We start from the raw sequence: 17923 nt of genomic DNA on the forward strand, positions 1-17923 counted from the left end.
TTTCATACAAGTAAAGTCCTGCAGGACCAAACGGGCAAAATGCCCATCCCTACGGGCCTGACTGTCCAGGCAGTGTTGGGAAGCCAACATTGCTGCCTGGCAGATGTCGAGGACTGAACTCTGCATGCTACTGCAGTGGTTGCAGCTTTAGTTCTGGTGGAATGAGCATGCAATCCCTCAGGGGGCTGCATCTTAGTCAATGTATAGCAGATTTTTGATAGGGTACTATCCTTCATCAGATGGCCCTTTTCTGTATGGCCCATTGTTTCTTCACTTCGACATACCCAAACAAGAGTTGGTCGTCCACCCAGAACTCTCGTGAGCGGTCAAGGTAAAATGACAATGCTGTTTTTGGGTCCAGATGGTGAAGTGTCTCCTTTTCCTTGGAGTGATGCAGCGGTGCTTTGAAAGTAGGCAGAGTGATGGATTGGCCTTCTTTAAAGGGAGTGACCACTTTTGGGAGAAAGGAAGCCCTCGTTTGAAGCATCAGTTTGTCTTGGTAGATGTTCAAATAAAGAAGCTTGGATGAAAAAAGCCTCAAGCTCACTGACCCTCCAGGCAGATGTTACTGTTACCATCAAGGCAGTCTTGATGGTAAGGAGTCTGAGAGGACAGCTGTGCAAGGGCTCAAAGGGAGCCCACATCAGGAATGGCAGGACCAGATTGAGGTCTCACAGAGGCATAATGTAAAAAGAAGTAGGAAAAAAATGTTGCAAACCTTTCAAGAACCTATGCACAATAGGGGATCAAAAGAGTGAAGTATGGCCAGGCAAACGCAGAAAAGCAGAGATAGTATTAGAGGGATCCCTTAGTACCCAGAGCAGTGCCCTGCTGGGTAAGGGAAAGAACAAATTGAAGAACCTGAGAACGGAGAGCAGATAGAGGGTCAACTTGTTTCCCTTCACACCATGCCACAAACTTGCCTCATCGGCAGGCGTATACTGTTTTGGTTGAGGGACGCCTAGCTGGCAGAATAACATTGCAGACTTCGGGAGGAAGGTAGAAAGCTTTCACCTGTCATCGCTGAATCTCCATGCAAGAAGGCAGAGAGTTGACAGGTTCGGGTGGAGAACCTTCCCCTGCTGCTGCAATATATGATCCTCCCTAAGGGGCAGCCTCATCGGAGGACAGGTGGCCATGCTCAACAGATCGGTATACCAGACTCTCTGTGCCTAGTCCGGAGCCACAGTCTGACTTGGGCTCAGTCGTATCTGATCTTTTTGAAAACTCTGGGCAGGAGTGATATGGGCAGAAAGGCATATAGGAGCCCTGAGATACATTTGAGATGAAAAGTGTCTCTGAGCAAGAGCTGCCTTGGAAACTCCAGTACGCGGAACTGCTGACATTGCAAGTTCTCTGCGGTGGCGGTTATACTCTCCCCACTGCTGAAAGGGACCTTGCATCTCCTTAGGATGAAGAGACCATTTGAGATCCACTAGGCATCACTGGCTGAGTTAAACTGCTCTGGAGTTCCAAGAGCCTGCCAGATGTTGAATCACTAGGTATATGCCCTAATGTTCCAGCCATGCCCATAGACACAGAGCCCCTTGATGAGTTCACAACCCCACCTTGCCCTGCTTGTTGCAGTACCACCTTGCGGTGGTGTTGTCCGTGCACACTTGGACTAGCCTTCCCTTGACAGATGAAAGAAAGACTTTCAATGCCAACCGGATTGCCCGCAGCTCCAACAGGTTGACAAGGAGTCTGGATTTCACCGGAGACCAGAGGCCTATCTCTGATCTCCACCGCTCCCAGATGCCCGCCCCATCCCAGGAGTAACGCATCTGTCACTACAGTGGAGATGAGCACCCACGAAGAGATGAGGTAAGCAGAGCTTGCTGGTAAGGCCACTTTCTCAACAGATGAACACCTTTTTGAGCATCAGGTAAGCCACCCGGATCGGGATAGTTTCTATTAATTTATTGAGTATTGTAGTACTGTATTAGTATCTGTGATTTAATGACCTTAGACAGCTTTTGACATGTTGCACTTAGATAGAGCAACGTGAGACACATGTACCTTACCAAGGCATAGAATTGTGTCTTTAAGTGCTGACTTAATCAATTTGAAGAGGTGAGGGGCGGTGCGATGAAGAGGGACTGGAGGCAAAGAGGAGGGATGGAGAGAGTGACTGGGGCAACAGGAGGGATGGAAAGAGGGGCCGGCAATAGGGGGGACTGGGCAATGTGGAGGGAAGGAGAAAGGGAGGAGGGGTGAGTAATAGAATAAGCCCATCGGAGCACAGGGAATGGATACAAGAGAGACGGCGGGGCTGGAGAGGGAAAGAGATAAGCTGAGTAGAGATGGAGGAGCTGGAGAGAGAAAGAGGCTGGAGAGAGACAGAGGAGCCGGAGAGATATGGGGGGGGGCGAAAAGACATAGGGTTGCTGAAGAGAGAGGGGTTGGAGAGAGAAGGTAGTGCTGAGGGATAAGGGATGCTGGAGAGAGAAGTGCAGGAGAGCGAGAGAGAGAGAGAGAGTGGGTCCCAAGAGAGACAAAGAGGGGCTAATTTGAGAGTGAGGCCGGAGAGAATATGGGGGAAACCATGATAAGTCCTGAAAGTGTAATCTGTGATCCCAAGTGCTAGTAATGGACAACCCTCGATCATCTGCAGCCGGCAGCTGAGTTAGAAATGAAAGCAGGCCTACGATGCGTCGGGTTCGTGTGATGATGCGGACAGATGCTTTCTGAGTCCTGTGGTGTTGTGGGCCCTAGGCCCACATGCTAATGAATGACTGACGCAGACACGGTGTCTCTGTTTAATCAACTGGCCACAAGCACGTGCACCCGGGCCCTTTTATTAACAGGCTCACGTCACTTGTGACGCCTGTGAGGGATGCATGTGGTGGTGCAAGTGTGTCCACTCCCATCGGGGAGTGGCTACCAACTCTGTGTCTGTTGAGACACTAGAACGTGTCTCGCAGGACACAAGATTCCTCCCAAAAAGACAAGAGCTCACTAGTTCAGCCTGTAGGGATAAACAACAACAAAATATATACCACAGGGTCCATCAGTTTCTCTGGTCCGGCATCAGGAAGGCAGCAGACAAGGACTGGTGACTTCGACTGTGGCAGGACAATCTCAGCAGGTACTCATCATTTAACCTGAGTGGTTCAGGACACGAATGCTTGCTTGGACATGTCAGCTGCGCACTATTAACGTGCGAGTGTAGGCAGGTCCTTTAGTCCCAAGTATGTTCCTTTCACTGACATGGAGGATGGTATGTGGTGGGTAACAATAGTTCATTGACTAGGTGCGTCAAGATCATGGTTGGAGTCCATGGTGAAAGTTCACTGAATGGTTGTAGGATCGCCTGAAGTCTTTGTTAGACTGTCTTGCTGTGTCGGTGACCTGTCGGTGGGGCAATGTCTCTTCCCACTCTCCCGCCTGGGGAGGCCCTTTGTCGGGTCTGCCACGGGACTGCTTGTAGGCTGCGCTGGGGCTGCGTGTGTGCCAACTGGGGGCAGCTGCAAAACCTCAGGGGAGCCATTAGCCAGTCTCTCGCACAAACCTCAAGGGTGTATAGGTCTTGGTCAGGACATGCTCTCGCTGCCGCGGTTCAGGTGCAAGCCAGGTTAGCAGGTAGCCCCTGAGTTGTTAGTATGACACTAGTGTACGACCCCAATCCATTGGTACTCGAGATGGTTTCGTTTGACGCACTTGATGAGGACTGGCATGATGACCTTGCCAACTGTGTGGGGAATCTGGACGATGGCGGAGGATGACTTGCCTTGATGGTTGCAGACATGTAGTCTGGAGTCGATCACCTGAGGCAGGGAGTGGCCAGGTACCTCCATGTCCTTTGGGGAGGCACTTGCGTCCGTGCACTTGGACTTCTTGGGTTGCTGAGACATTGATGACAGGGGAGTGATAGACACGCTGAGAAGTGTGAGGCTTGAGACTCGATTCTCGCAGGCTGTGCGGCTTACTCTCGGACTCCCGCTGTGCGGTTGTCAGTTCCTTCTCGGGTTATCACCCTCCTCCCTCGCTGTCGCTGTGTCAGGACTTGCTCCTTTGGCAGCTAAGGTTCTCTTCATCGTCCAGCCCGGCCACTCATGACTTCCCCTTCTGACCTCAGTCGTTTGGCCGATTCTTGGTGTAGACCCTCCGGTCACACTTCCACGTTTCTTGCTGAGTGCGGTGTCATGCACATGGCACTGATGACATAGCTGCCATTGGGCCTGGACGACAGGTGGCGACGATCAGCTAGGAGGTTTCTGGAAGGACATCGTAGCTACATGATTCTGCCTCTTCAGAATCGGTTCTTTCACCTCTGGCATTTGCAGTCAGGAGCAGGGATGCCATTCGACTCCGACTGCCGACACTCGGGGCTGGACGGTCGCACTGTGAAGCGATGGAAGCAACGTGGTTTGCGCTTGCTGCGGCTTATTCTTGGTTCTCCCTTGGTCCTGTATCCAGGGCCGTCGGTCTGCCTAGGTGGCTGTCGGGTGTCTCTGGGGTGCTCTTGGCTTGGGGTGCTACGAGTCTTCTGGCTTCTCCTCTTGTTCTCTCTAGCGCCCCTGTGTTTGTCCAGCTCTTCCATGTGACGGGATGGCCACTCTTCTTGTGCTTCTTCTCCGGGTGCAGTGCCACGAACCCTGTTCCAAAAAAGGTCAATAGGGCCTATCAACTTCAATGGTCTCTGGACCATGTGGGTGAGACTTCTGTCTCTCTTCTCGGCTGCATGGCGAGCAGCCACTCACTTCGGGTGCTCCTTGAGGCAGCTTCTTGAAGCTCGTACTCCGTGTGTTCTCTCCTCTGGGAATGGCTTTCACTGGTGGTGTGCAACTCTCCTCTCGCCTTTCTTGGGTCAGTCACGACTCCTTCTTGAAGCAGTGTGAGGGAGGACACTGTGCTGCGTTTGGCCCTTTCCGGGCTCTGTTGCTGCAGTGGAGATGCACAAGTTACTTACCTTTGGTAACGATATATCTGTAAGAAACATTAGTTAGTTAGATTCCTTACCTTAGGTGTCAGGCTGGATCCGAAAAGATTTTTCGTCAGCAGTACCCTTGCGTGTCGGGAGGCGTCGTCTGCGGCTCCGTGTCCGTCATCGGCGTTGTGATCGCCGGGATGATGTCGGAGTACTTAGACGCCGCCCTTGCGTGCTGACGTCAGTTCTGTACATAGCTTTCCGCTCCAGAAACGCAGAGCCATGCAAGAAACCGACACTGGTGCCATGAAAGTAGGGCCCTAAAAGGGATGACCTTAACCCTAGATATCGGTTCAAAGAACGGGGAGGATGGGTGGGGCGGTAAGGAATCTAACTAACTAATGTTTCTTACAGATATATCGTTATCGAAGGTAAGTAACTTGTGCATCTGAGAGAAACACGTTAGTTAGATTCCTTACCTTAGAATAGATACCCCGGCAATACCAACCCTGGTGGTGGGTCTGCGAACCAAGATCACACCAGGAAGTCCTGGAGAACGGAACGGCCAAAGAAGCCGTCTCTCCGGACTTGGCTGTCCAGGCAGTAATGCTTGGCAAACGTGTGCAGCGAGGCCCACGTTGCTGCCTGACAAATGTCCTGCAGAGGGACTCCCCGTCCCAAGGCAGTAGTAGCCGCCATGGCCTGAGTGGAACGGGCCCTCAGCCCCACAGGAGGATCCTTCTTAGCCAAGGAATAACAGACCTTCATGCACAAAACGACCCACCGAGAGATGGTTCGCTTGTGCACTGCCCGCCCCTTCTTAGCGCCCACGTAGCCAACGAAGATTTGGTGGTCCACCCGGAAATCGTTTGGTGGGATCCAGATAAAAAGAGAGCGCACATTTTGGGTCCAGACTGTGGAGCCTCTCTTCCTCTTTCGAGGGATGCGGAGGCGGAAAGAAGGTGGGTAAGGTAATGGACTGCCCGATGTGAAAGTCAGTAACCACCTTAGGAAGAAAAGAAGGGCAAGTCCTCAGAACAACTTTGTCCGGATGGTCAGAGAGGAAAGGAGGCTTAGAAGAAAGAGCCTGGAGCTCACTCACTCTTCTGGCAGAGGTGATGGCAACCAGGAAAGCAGTCTTGAGAGTCAGAAGACGAAGAGGACAGTTATGAAGTGGCTCAAAGGGAGTGCACATCAGATAAGTTAACACCAGATTCAAGTCCCACTGAGGCATTACAAACGGAACAGGAGGGAACATGTGAGTAATGCCTTTCAAGAATCTATTGACAACAGGGGACTTGAAAAGAGAAGGCTGGTCAGGAAGCCTCAAGAAGGCTGAAACAGCTGAAAGATATCCCTTGATGGTGCCCAGAGCAGAGCCCTGCTGGGCCAGGGAGAGAAGAAAGAGGAAAACCTCAGAAAGAGGGGCCGAAAGGGACTCCACAGGCTTTGCTGTGCACCATGCCACAAATTTGTTCCACCTGCAGGCGTATACCGTTTTAGTGGAGGGACGCCTGGCTGCCAGAATGACATCACAGACTTCAGGAGGCAAGTCAAATGGCATCAACTGCCGCCGCTCAATCTCCACGCATAGAGGTGGAGGCTGGACAGGTTCGGGTGGAGGACCGTCCCCTGCTGCTGCAACAGAAAGTCCTCCTGAAGAGGCAGTCGAATCGGAGGATCGATTGACAGACTGAGTAGCTTGGGATACCAGTATCTTCGTGCCCAATCCGGAGCCACAAGGATGACTTGGGCCCGGTCGCGGCTGATCTTCTTCAGCACTCCGGGCAGAAGTGGTATAGGCGGAAAGGCGTATAACAAACCGCAACTCCACTCGTGGCGAAAAGAGTCTCCGAGCGAGTGCCGCCTTGGAAATTCCAACGCGCAGAACTTATGACATTGTTCTCTTCGGTGGCGAATAGATCTAACCAAGGCTCTCCCCACTGCCGAAAGAGACCTTGCGCCACGTCCGATTTCAGACGCCACTCATGATCCATCATGCACCGGCGGCTGAGTTCGTCCGCCCTGGCGTTCAGAGAGCCCGCCAGGTGTTGAACCACCAGGGTGATGCCCTGATGTTCCAGCCATGTCGAGAGGCGCAGAGCCCCCTGACAAAGGGTCCACGACCCCACCCCGCCCTGTTTGTTGCAATACCACATGGCGGTGGTGTTGTCTGTGAACACCTGCACTAAACTTCCCCGGACAGAGAGAAGGAATGCCTTCAGTGCAAGCCGGATCGCCCGCAACTCCAATTGGTTAATATGGAGCCGGGACTCCGCCGGAGACCAGAGGCCTCTGATCTCCGGCTCTCCCATGTGGCCCCCCCATCCCAGGAGGGACGCATCCGTCACCACTACGTGCTCCGCTTGGGGTAGGAAGAGGGATCTGCCACTGACCCAATCGCGGTCCGTGAGCCACCACTGCAACTGTCTTGCAGTGCCCTCTGAGATCAGGACATGGCCAGACAGGTTGCCCTGATGTTGAGCCCAGTGGAACTTCAGGTCCCACTGCAGAGCCCGCATCTGCCACCTGGCGTGATGTACCAGCAGGATGCAGGAGGCCATCAGACCCAGCAGCCGTAGGACCATCCTGACCGAAACTCGGGACAAAGGTTGAAAGATCAGAATCAGAGCCTGAATATCCCGAACCCGCTGTTCGGGAGGATAGACCCAAAACTGCACCGAGTCCAGAACCTCTCCGATGAAGAGGAGCTTCTGGGAAGGACTCAGATGTGACTTCCGCACGTTGATGGAGAACCCCAGCGAATGCAGGAGGTCGGCCGTAGTCTGGAGGTGGGAGAGGACTGTTGGGGGCGAACCCGCCTTCAACAACCAGTCGTCGAGATAGGGGAAGGCTGGAACCCCTAATCTGCGCAGATGAGCTGCGACCACCATCACTTTCGTGAACACCCGAGGTGCACTGGTTAGGCTGAAGGGGAGCACAGTAAGCTGAAAGTGTTCGTGGCCTACAGTGAACCGCAGGTAACGCCGGTGGGCCGGCAGGACGGGGATGTGGAAATAAGCGTCCTGCAAGTCCAACGCTACCATCCAGTCTCCAGGGTCTAGGGCAGCCAGAACCTGAGCTAAAGTCAGCATCTTGAACTTCTCCTTCCGGAGTAAGGCGTTAACGCTACTGAGGTCCAAGATAGGGCGTAGGCCCCTTTTGCCCTTCTTGGGAACCAGAAGGTAGTGGGAGTAACAACCCCATCCTACTTCTGGGCCAGGAATGCGCTCGATGGCCCCCTTGGCCAAGAGGGCCGTAACTTCCTCCTGCAGAAGTTGCAAGTGATCCCCCGACATGGGGTGGTACTGCGGTGGCATGGCTGGAAGGGCCGCCTTGAAGGGGAGGGAGTAGCCCCTTCGGACGATCTGCAGCACCCACCTGTCCGAAGTGATGGTACACCAGTGGAGCAGGCGACGGTGAACTCTGCCTCCCACTGACGTGGAATGGGCCTGAAAGCTCGGCCTAGGAAGGCTTTGAGGTAGATGCTGTGGGAGCGGATGTGGAATGACCGGCTCTCTGTCCCCCTACTCCGCCACGGCGGAGTCCGAGACCGCGTTGAGACTGGTTCTGCGGCCTGTGGCTGGACGAACGTGCGGGGGCGCCCCGTCCTTGGCCACGAAAGGGGCAAAAAGCAGAAGTTTGCTGGCGCTGGGCCGACAGACCCAAGGACTTGGCCGTAGCCCTGGAGTCCTTAAAGCGCTCCAGCGCGCTATCTGCTTTGTCGCCAAAAAGGCGACGGCTATCAAAGGGCATGTCCATGAGAGTGCTCTGGACATCCCCTGAAAAATTTGTGGACCTCAGCCAGGCGTGACAACGAATCGCCACCGTCGTTGCAATCGCTCTACCCATCGAGTCCGTGGTGTCAAGTCCACATCTAATGGAGTTCCGTGCTGCATCACGCCCCTCAGCAACAGCCTGGGCGAGCCGTGTCCTGGCCTCCTGGGGACACTGGGGCAGCACGTCCGCCACCGTATCCCACAGAGAGTGGGTGTAACGGTCCAAAAGGCATGCAGTATTAATGGACTGCAACCCAAGACTGAGGGAGGAAAACAGTTTCTTGCCAAACTGTTCCATCCTTTTGGATTCCCGGTCTGGAGGTGTGGACGGGAAGGCGGTTTGGGACATGGAGGCCTGGATAACCAGACTCTCAGGGGTGGGGTGTACAGACAGAAAGCAGGGGTCGCCCGGAGCTGGGCGGTGGCGCCGGGCCACGTTCCGATCCACAGGAAAGACTACTGTGGAGGACTTGGACCAAGTGCCCATCAGAACATCTGTGAGGGCCTCATTAAACTGCAGCAGAGGCTCCGAAGAGCTTACTGGCGGCTGAAGCATCTTAGTGAGGAGGTTAGTCCTCACGGCCGCTGCAGGGAGCTCCAGGCGCAAGGCTTGGGCTGCCCTGCGCAGCACCCTCCTCCGTAGCCACGGAGGGAGGAGAGATGAAACCATTGTCAGGCGAAGTGTCTAGACCACTGGCCTTCCCCAGCTCATCTGTCCAGTCCTGACTTAACTGGCACTGCTGTGCCAGAGGGTCCTCAGACCCCTCCCAGTCCTCCCCTTCATCTGTGTCCTGGTAAACAGGCAGAAATGACAGAGCCGGGTCATAGGCGAAAGGCTCAACCATTGACGCCAGAGACGGCGCCGAGCGGCGCCGCTCCGATGCCAGACCCCCGACCCGGACCAGGGCTGACACCATGGGGGTCGGCGCCGGCAGAGGAGTCGTGAGGTCAACCGGCGTCGACCGGGAACCAGGTCTGGATCCCACGGGGGCCTGAGGCATCAGGACTGAAGTTGGCGCCGGGGCCGAAGCTGCCGGCTCGCTAGGACCCCCAGTCGGACCTGCGGGGCCCGGAGGCGCGCCGGCAGGCCTCGACGGCGGCAAGAGAGTCCTCATGGACACAAGGAAGTCTTGAATCTCACCCGGAGCCACATGAAGCTCAGGGACCGGAGGATGTGGGGACAGATAGGACTCCTGCGGCTCTGGCGGAGCCGCGCGGGTGGTGCTACCCGAACCCTCGGCCGAGTCACACAACCGGCGAGGGGAGTCAGAAGAGCAATGTCGCCTCTTCGACTTCTTCTTGCCATGCCTCGACTTACCTGAGTGCGAGGACTTGGATCCCAACGAGCGGTGGTGACAGCAGCTCCGCGACCGGTCCCTCTACTTCCTCCTCGACATGGACCTCGAGCGGCACGGAGTGACTGCCGGATCTCGAGGAGCTTGCTGGACCGCTTCCGCCTAGCTTTCGACGTCAAGGCCCGGCATTCGGGGCACGACTTGTCATCGTGGTCGGCCCCAAGACAGTAGAGACACCGATGGTGGGGGTCGGTAACTCACATCAGTCGGTGACAGACGTCACACGGCTTGAACCCGGGCATCCCTACAGGCATCAGGAGTCGAAGTTGACTCAAAAAGGATAGACAAAATGTCCAAAAAGATAGTCAAAAAATGACTAAGGGTACGCTCTTCCAGATCTGCGCTTGCTGGTGCGGAGAAAAGAACTAACGTCAGCACACGAGGGCGGCGTCTAAGTACTCCGACGACATCATCCCGGCGATCACGACGCCGACAACGGACACGGAGCCGCAGACAATGCCTACCGACGCGCAAGGGTACTGCTGATGAAAAATCTTTCTGGATCCAGCCTGACGACTGGGGATATTCTAAGGTAAGGAATCTAACTAACATGTTTCTTTCAGATGTGGAGGATCTCCCTGCTGCTTCCAGCAGTGCTTCTTTTCTTTGGGGAGGTCTCTTTTCCACCTGGACGTTTACCCGTGTTGATGCGCTTCTGGGTGCCTGTGTCACGCACCTCGGACTGCACATGCTTCTTCTTTGCTTGGGCGCCCTCTTCTGGCACCGGGTGTGCCTGCTTTTCTTCCTTGCGGTGGTGGTCGTTCACCAACAGGGGCGTGTGGTGCGCTCTTCTCACTTGTGGTGGCGTGGGGCAGCCACTGGTGGCGCGCGCTCTGCACCAGTACCTCTTGTGTTGTGGGTGTTCTTGTTTGATGTGCGCACATTCTCCTGGGGCTCCTGCAGTGTCTCTGCACATTGTTTGTGTACGGGCAAATCTTGGTAACCTGGTACCTCTCACTGACACCTTGCGTGCCTGTGTTTTCACTTGCAGTCATGGGTACTCGTCCCTCGGGACATGCAACTATGTCCTCTTGATTGTAGTTGGCTGGGCTGGTTTGCTTGTGGTTACACTACCTTGAGGGTGGTTAGACTCTTGCTAGCTTGCACTGTTGGCGTCTGCTTCAGGGTCTCCTCCCTCTGCCGGGGCTTACTGGCAATCTTGACAGCACTGCACAGCCTGCCCGGGAATGTGTGTTGTGGTGTACCCTCTGGCGGTGGCCTTGTGCATGGGTGCGCACCCTGTTAGTCATGCTGCTTTGGATTCTCTGGGCTAGTGCCTCGCTGGGCTTCTTGGCACCCCTCCAGCAGTCTCTCCCCATTTCTTTTCAGCCACTGAAGGATGGCTCCTACAAGGCCTGTGGTGCTCCTGTTAGCCTTCTTCTGGTCTACCGCATTGGCCTCCTGGCACTTGAGGCGTGTGGTACATTCGGCGCCAGCCCTGGCTGCCTGGCTCGCAGTCTTTCTCTCCCGGTTCGTTGTTTGGGCAGCTCCGGGTGCGGTGTGGTACTGCAACCACCAGGTGGCGCTGTGGGTCTTTTCGGGGGTTCCCGCCACCTTGCTCTCACTGTGGGCCTGTATGTCTGATTTGCTGCTGGGTGAACTGGAGTTGCTGGGCCGCGGCTCTGACAGGGGCTGCTTGGGGGAAGGCAGTCTTCCCACCCACACGGGCGCTGCCGGTGCGGGCACATTCACTGGGGCGTGCCCTGAGGCTCTTAGCGGTGTAACCCTTGCCTGCGGGGAGGTGGCGCTCTCTTTGCTGACAGCAAGTCAAACCGCTGGATGAGGAGTCGCCATTCATGCATCAGATGCCCTTTTCTCCGAGCCAGGAGATGACAGGCATGTTGGGCTTTATAACCCGCTCCCGTTGCTTACTCGTGCTGCGGGAGCAAGCTCGGGCCCCTGTGCCACATTGATGCGGTTCCCTGGGCTGCCATCAGGAGTCGCTGTCGGCGTCTTCCCACCCTGCCACGGCAGCCGTCCTCTGGCTGCAGGCCCTGCTGTCCCGTGAGCGCTGTGGAATTAGATTTCTACGCGAGGTGAGGTGCAGTGGTGAGCATGTGTTCCTCTTTTACTTTGGTGTCTTGAGGGTGGTGCTGCCTGCCATTTCGGGATGCTGGGAGCCGGATCGCTGACTCGTGCGCTATCGCTTGCGGGAGGGTTGTGAGCCACTGCCGGACCGATGTGCTCCTCCTCTCACCTTCATGTGTGGCGGGCGCTATCTGGGGGCATTACTTGGGCTGGCAGCACAGGCACGACCAGCGCCATGCAGTCTCTCACTGCTGCAGGCCAAGTCTTACTGGATGACGGTGGGGTGTACACAGCAGGCGCAGCTTGCGGCATCTTGTTCTAGTTGCGGGCACTGCCTGTTGGACACTTGCCTGTGGGTCCGTTTACTGCCCCCTTCTTCTTACTTGCATCAGCAGCCTTGCTACAGGACAACTTCACAAGTGCTACGCATCGCAGAGATGCTGATGGGACACAGCCCCTGCAGGGCATGCAGGGTGTCCCGCAGGTGGTCGTCGGCGCAGTGGGGCTGCTGTTTTGGGACGCACAGTCTTTGGTCACCCACCTCAGGCCCGGTCAGCGTCACGGGCTACTGCGGGTGAGGGGCTGCCACCTGTTCAGGCAACTCATCTCCCCACCAAGAAACATTCGAGCAGCAGCCGCGGTGCAGGTGGGGTCAGACCCGCTCATCGACAAATGTGGTGATGTGCGCCCTAGGCCCACATGCTAATGATTGACTGACGCAGACACGGTGTCTCTGGTTAATCAACTGGCCACAAGCACGTGCACCCGGGCCCTTTTATTAACAGGCTCACATCACTTGTGATGCCTGTGAGGAATGCGTGTGGGGGTGCAAGTGTGCCCACTCCCATCGGGGAGTGGCTACCAACTCTGGGTCTGTCAAGACACTAGAACGTGTCTCGTAGGACACAACATGTTCCAGGGTGGCCGACGCCATAGAACCTTGTAGTTATGAGTCCTGATCCATGGACATTCCCAGCGCACCCTTCTGCAGCCTTTCAGCATGGATGATTTGCATGCCATGGCTCTAACTAATGCTGGACAAATGCTAGCCATGGGCGAGCCCTTCCGAGGAACAGACGCACGGCTTGTCTGCGTTGAGCCTGTACATTATAAACCAGGGGGGTGTTGGTACTCAGTAGACACCGATCTAACAGGGGTACACCCGCCCACAGAACTCCCTCGTCCCCCGTCTCTTCACTGGGCCTTGCAACAGAACATTGAGAGACCTAAAATACCCCTTTCACAATATTGTCTGCCACTTTGCAAGGCCTGCTTTTTGTCCCTTAAAATTGAGCGAGTTTAGTTCAAGTGTCCACAATTCACCACATGGTGTTTTCAAGAGTGCTCCACCACCACAGAGCCTATCATAGTTGTGCCAGTTCCGCCACACTTGACACATGCCGGGCATAGTTGCAATGACAGTCATGTGTTATTCACACACACTTGGATGGTGCGTTTATTTTCCAGTGAGATGAGGAATGCACGTTTATTTTCCAGTCCGGTGAGGCACAGAGAAGTGCACAGGTTTTTAACAGTTACTTAGGCCTGGTACAACTTTTTCTTGCTATGTTACCAGCCTGCACTTTAATTGCATTCGACAATTATATAACATATTTAAACATTCCTGAAATTTCATCTGCTGCTTTTCTGCAGCACAGTAAAATGAGAAAAGCGCAGTGAAAGTGATAACAGCTTGTATGGGAAATGGGGTCTGTGTTCGATACGAATTTAATTTACTATTTCATTAATCTGTTGCTAATTTGTTTAAATGAGGATTGATGTCTGCAGGCTCCTCTGGCAGAATGTAGTGCCTGTAAGTGGGCTGTGCACATTTAGGGACTGTGGGGGCTGGAAGGGATGCACGTTTATTCGTGGTTCTGAGGTGTGATGGAGACAAGGATTTTTAAAAGTATCAAAACAAGAGGAGCAGGCAAGAGAACTGATTCAGCTGGCTTCTTTTTTAAGCACCTCTCTATGCAGTTCTATAGACACAACCTTTTGTTTGGGCCATGCTCCTCACAGCAGGGCAGTCGCCAACCTGGGGCACCCACAACAAAGGCACAACGAGGTGTGAACCATTTGCATCTGGATATGAACAGCCACAAAGGCAGTGATCAGGAAATTGAGAAAAAGGCTGGTCTCACCTAGAGGTCGCTTCTCACCGTGAACAACAGACTGCAGCCCCTTCACCCCCAACATCTACCAAGTAGCCCTGCATCTAATTGAATTTGTGTGGGAGCCTTCTCTCCTCCATCTTGCATGCTGAAACACTTTCACTATAGGGGAAAAGAACTGCACCCCCACCCAGTGAACAAAAATATCTGGGACATCCAGATGGAGCCCACATGCCTTCATCACTCTGCTTCACTAATATATATACTGCACATACGACAATAACCACACACACACACAACATACACTTGGACAGGATTAGGTGATAAAGCAGGCTATAATCTGTTTGCACACTGGCGAGACACAATCACCAAATGATGAATGACTATTTTTTTAGTGAGTAAGTGAAAACAAACTTTCTATTTACAGAACAGTGAAGGGAGACATTTAAATAAGAACTTCTCTTTTCTGCCATCAACTCCCCTTGTGTAGCGTACAGACCCTGTACCAAGGTTGGGACACTCAAGACTAAGCTTTTGAGGGTTGTTCTAGGCTTGGCACACAGCAGTTGGGCTCTTAATGTTTAAATGGTGTATACACTTGGAATCAAATGTTTAAGCTGTCTTTCTTAGATATGGAGCACTATGTATAGTGTTACTCTATACCTTACATTCTCTGACTACTTGGTAACTCAGGAAGCCTTTTCCCACTATACTCCTAAACCATGCATGAAAAATGTGTATTGATTTATTCTCGTTTGTTTCCTTTCCATTCTTTATTCAGTGACCCTCTTCTTACCTTCCATCCTCTGCATGCTTTCTATTTCTGAGTATAGCCTTCTCTCAGTCTCATGCCTGTCTGCCTCAGTCCTTCTTATTATAATTCTGCAATTGGCTGATACCTCATTTAATAGATCACAACTCTCCTCTTTAAATTGTTATCCCTGTAGCCTCACACCACCTAATATCCGCCAGACTAGCTATCCCACCAACCATTCACCTGAAACCACATAGCTCCCAGTAATGATCACACCTAGCTGGTATTAATGTATCACAAAGTAACTGGAGTAAATGGATGCAAGGTTTTTTGAGAGCACATGACTAACCATAATAACCAACAATAAACACGGAACTAACCACTAATCTTGGGTTCAGAAGAAGCATGCTACTCGCAGTAAAGTGCTTTGAAGCATCATCAGGGGTAATAAGCACTATATAAAGCCAATTACAATTACAGTCAGATCTGGTTGGGAAAGGGAGAAGGGTCTGCCGCTGACCCAATCGATGTTCGTTAACGACCACTGCAGATCGTTTGCCGTTCTCGTTGAGATCTGGACCATGAGAGATTCCCCTGATGCTGTGCCCACTGGAACTTTAGGTTCCACTACAGAGCCCAGAAGCCTCAGAGCCAGTCTCACCGAAAACCAGGATAGTGGCTGATACATTGGTATCATAGCCTGAATATCCTGGACTTCAAGTTCGGGAGGATAGGCTCGAAACTGCACAGTGTCCAGAGCAGCTCCAATGAAAGGGAGCCTCAGAGGGAGTCAGGTGTGACTTCGGCAAGCTAATAGTGAGCCCCAGCAAATGCAGAAGGTCCACCGTCGAGATAGGGGAGAACTGGCACCCTTGATCTCCACAGATGAGCGGCAACTACCGCCATCACCTTGGTAAACACCTCAGGCATGCTGGTAAGGCCAAAGTGAAGCAAGGCAAACTGAAATGGCTGATTATTCAGCGTGAACCGCAGGAAACGTTTGTGTGCAGCCAGGACGGAGATGTGAAAATGTGCATCCACAAAGTGTAATGCTTCCATCCAATCTACTGGGTCAAGGGCAGACAGGACCCGAGGAAGAGTGAGCATTTTGAACTTTTTCTTGAGGAGAAATTGAGAGATCGCAGGTCGAGCATAGGACAAAGGCCTCTGTCCTTTTTTGTGCACCAGAAAATAGCAGGAATACCTACCAGAACCTTCTTCTGGAGTTGGTACTCTCTCTGTGGACAAAAGAGCTGTCCCTTCCTTGCACGATAGGTAGTCCTCCGTCAGCCAGTCGTATGTAGGTGGTATAAAATGAGGGGTAGTTGTGAAGGGGAGGTAGTAGTTCCTCCGTACGATCTTCAAACCCCATCAGTCTGATGTCATTGTAAGCTAGTGGGGGAAGTGATGGTGGATCTTGCCCCTCAACTGGGTGCCCATGATGGTACTCCAGCGCTGCATCCACCTTGCCTCCAAAGAGACGGGAGCCATCAAAGGGCATCCATGAGTGATGTTTGGACATCCCCAGAAGAGCCCGCAGTCCTCAACCAGACGTGGTGCTGTAGGACCACTGTCAATGAAACAATTCTGTCCAGTGTTTTGGTGGTGTCCAGCCCACATCTAATGGTCGACAGATCATAGGCAACAGTCTGGGAGAGTATGGCCTCCTCCGGACCACTGGCAACACCTGCGCAACCATATACCACAGAGAGTGGGAATAGCAGCCCAAAGGGCACAGTGTTTACAGACCACATTGCAGGCTAGTGGAAGAAAACATCTTCTTGTCTTAGTTGTCCAGCCTCTTGGATTCCCGATCTGGGGGTGCAGTTGGGAATGTACCAGGATTTACATGGGAAGTGAAGGCTTGGGCCAGGGTAAGGCGTTCTGTGAGGAATTTGGGGTCTGTTGGAGCAGACGGTGGTAGTGGGCTATTATCCTATGTTGGGCTTGGACCAGGTCCCAAGCAGGACATCAGTAAGTGCTACTTTAAATGGGAGAAGCAGTTCTGAAGGGGATACACCCGCCTGAAGCACTTCCATCAAGACGTTAGCCTTGACTGCCACTGAAGGCAAGCTAAGGTCCAGGACTTCAGCCACCCTCCTCACCACCCCTGCGAATGAAGCATCCTCCTCTATACCTACATTAGGTGGAGAAAGCATGCCAGTGTCTTGTGAAGTATCCTCATACCAGTCCATGTTAATAAAATGCGCTGGTGAGCTGCATGAAGATCTGTCTTGGCCTCCTTGAAATGCTGAGGCAAGAAGGTCCCACCACTTTCCCCCAGAGCTGAGCAACTGTGCCCAATTCAATTCAATCATATGGCTGGTATTCTTAAGGACCCAGCAACCCCACCAATTCCTAGCACATAAGAATAGGGCTCAGGCGACAGCCCAGGGAGCATGGCATCAGTCAGCACCAGAGTCGGTGTTGGTCAACACCCCTCCAGCTCCATGTCAGCGTCTGGGATATAAATGGGAATGGCACCGGGAGCGCTGGCCTCAGGACCGGTGCCGGGGAAGGTTGACGTGGCATGACTGGCACCGCTCTGGAATAACCTTTGGATCTCTGGGGCCCGACAGGTGTGGATCCAGCAGGGGTTCCTCCTGAACCCACTGGGCCCAAAGGCACACCAGAGGGAACGAGACGCCTAAATATGAGATGCATAGCCTCATAAAATTCTCACAATTGGGCAGGGGTCGCTCCTGCTCCAGAAAGCTCTAGGAGGTGGCAAGACTTCCCAGGCACTGGCTCAAGCGCAGAGTAACTGCTTCAGTGAAGTTAATCCATTGGATATGGTGATTTCAGATTAGGCAACTCAAAAGACACTAACATTATTTTCAACTTTCATTCTAATTTGTATTATTTATATTTATATATGATGGGGTTATGGATACCAAGTCCTCTTTTATGTGCCACAAATACCTTATTTTGTTATCACTGCTTGGAGAGTTACATTGCAACCTAATAATGTAAGGATTAGGAGTCGGCTCAGTCTCTCATTACCTTTACAAAACAACCCATGG

The 17923-nt window shown here is 53.2% G+C and overlaps 1 protein-coding gene and 1 long non-coding RNA gene across 10 annotated transcripts in view; one reads left to right on the forward strand and one right to left on the reverse strand.

Moving 5' to 3' along the window:
• The window catches only part of LOC146857571 (uncharacterized), a 318627-nt gene that overhangs the window by 95391 nt on the left and 205313 nt on the right, over positions 1–17923 (forward strand). The window lies entirely within an intron of this gene.
• Positions 1–17923, reverse strand: part of STK33 (serine/threonine kinase 33) — a 1543521-nt gene that overhangs the window by 68183 nt on the left and 1457415 nt on the right. The gene's annotated exons all lie outside the window — the stretch shown is intronic.

The sequence above is a fragment of the Triturus cristatus genome, chromosome 3_2, assembly GCF_964204655.1.
Source record: "Triturus cristatus chromosome 3_2, aTriCri1.1, whole genome shotgun sequence".
In the NCBI taxonomy this organism is placed as follows: Eukaryota; Metazoa; Chordata; class Amphibia; order Caudata; family Salamandridae; genus Triturus; species Triturus cristatus.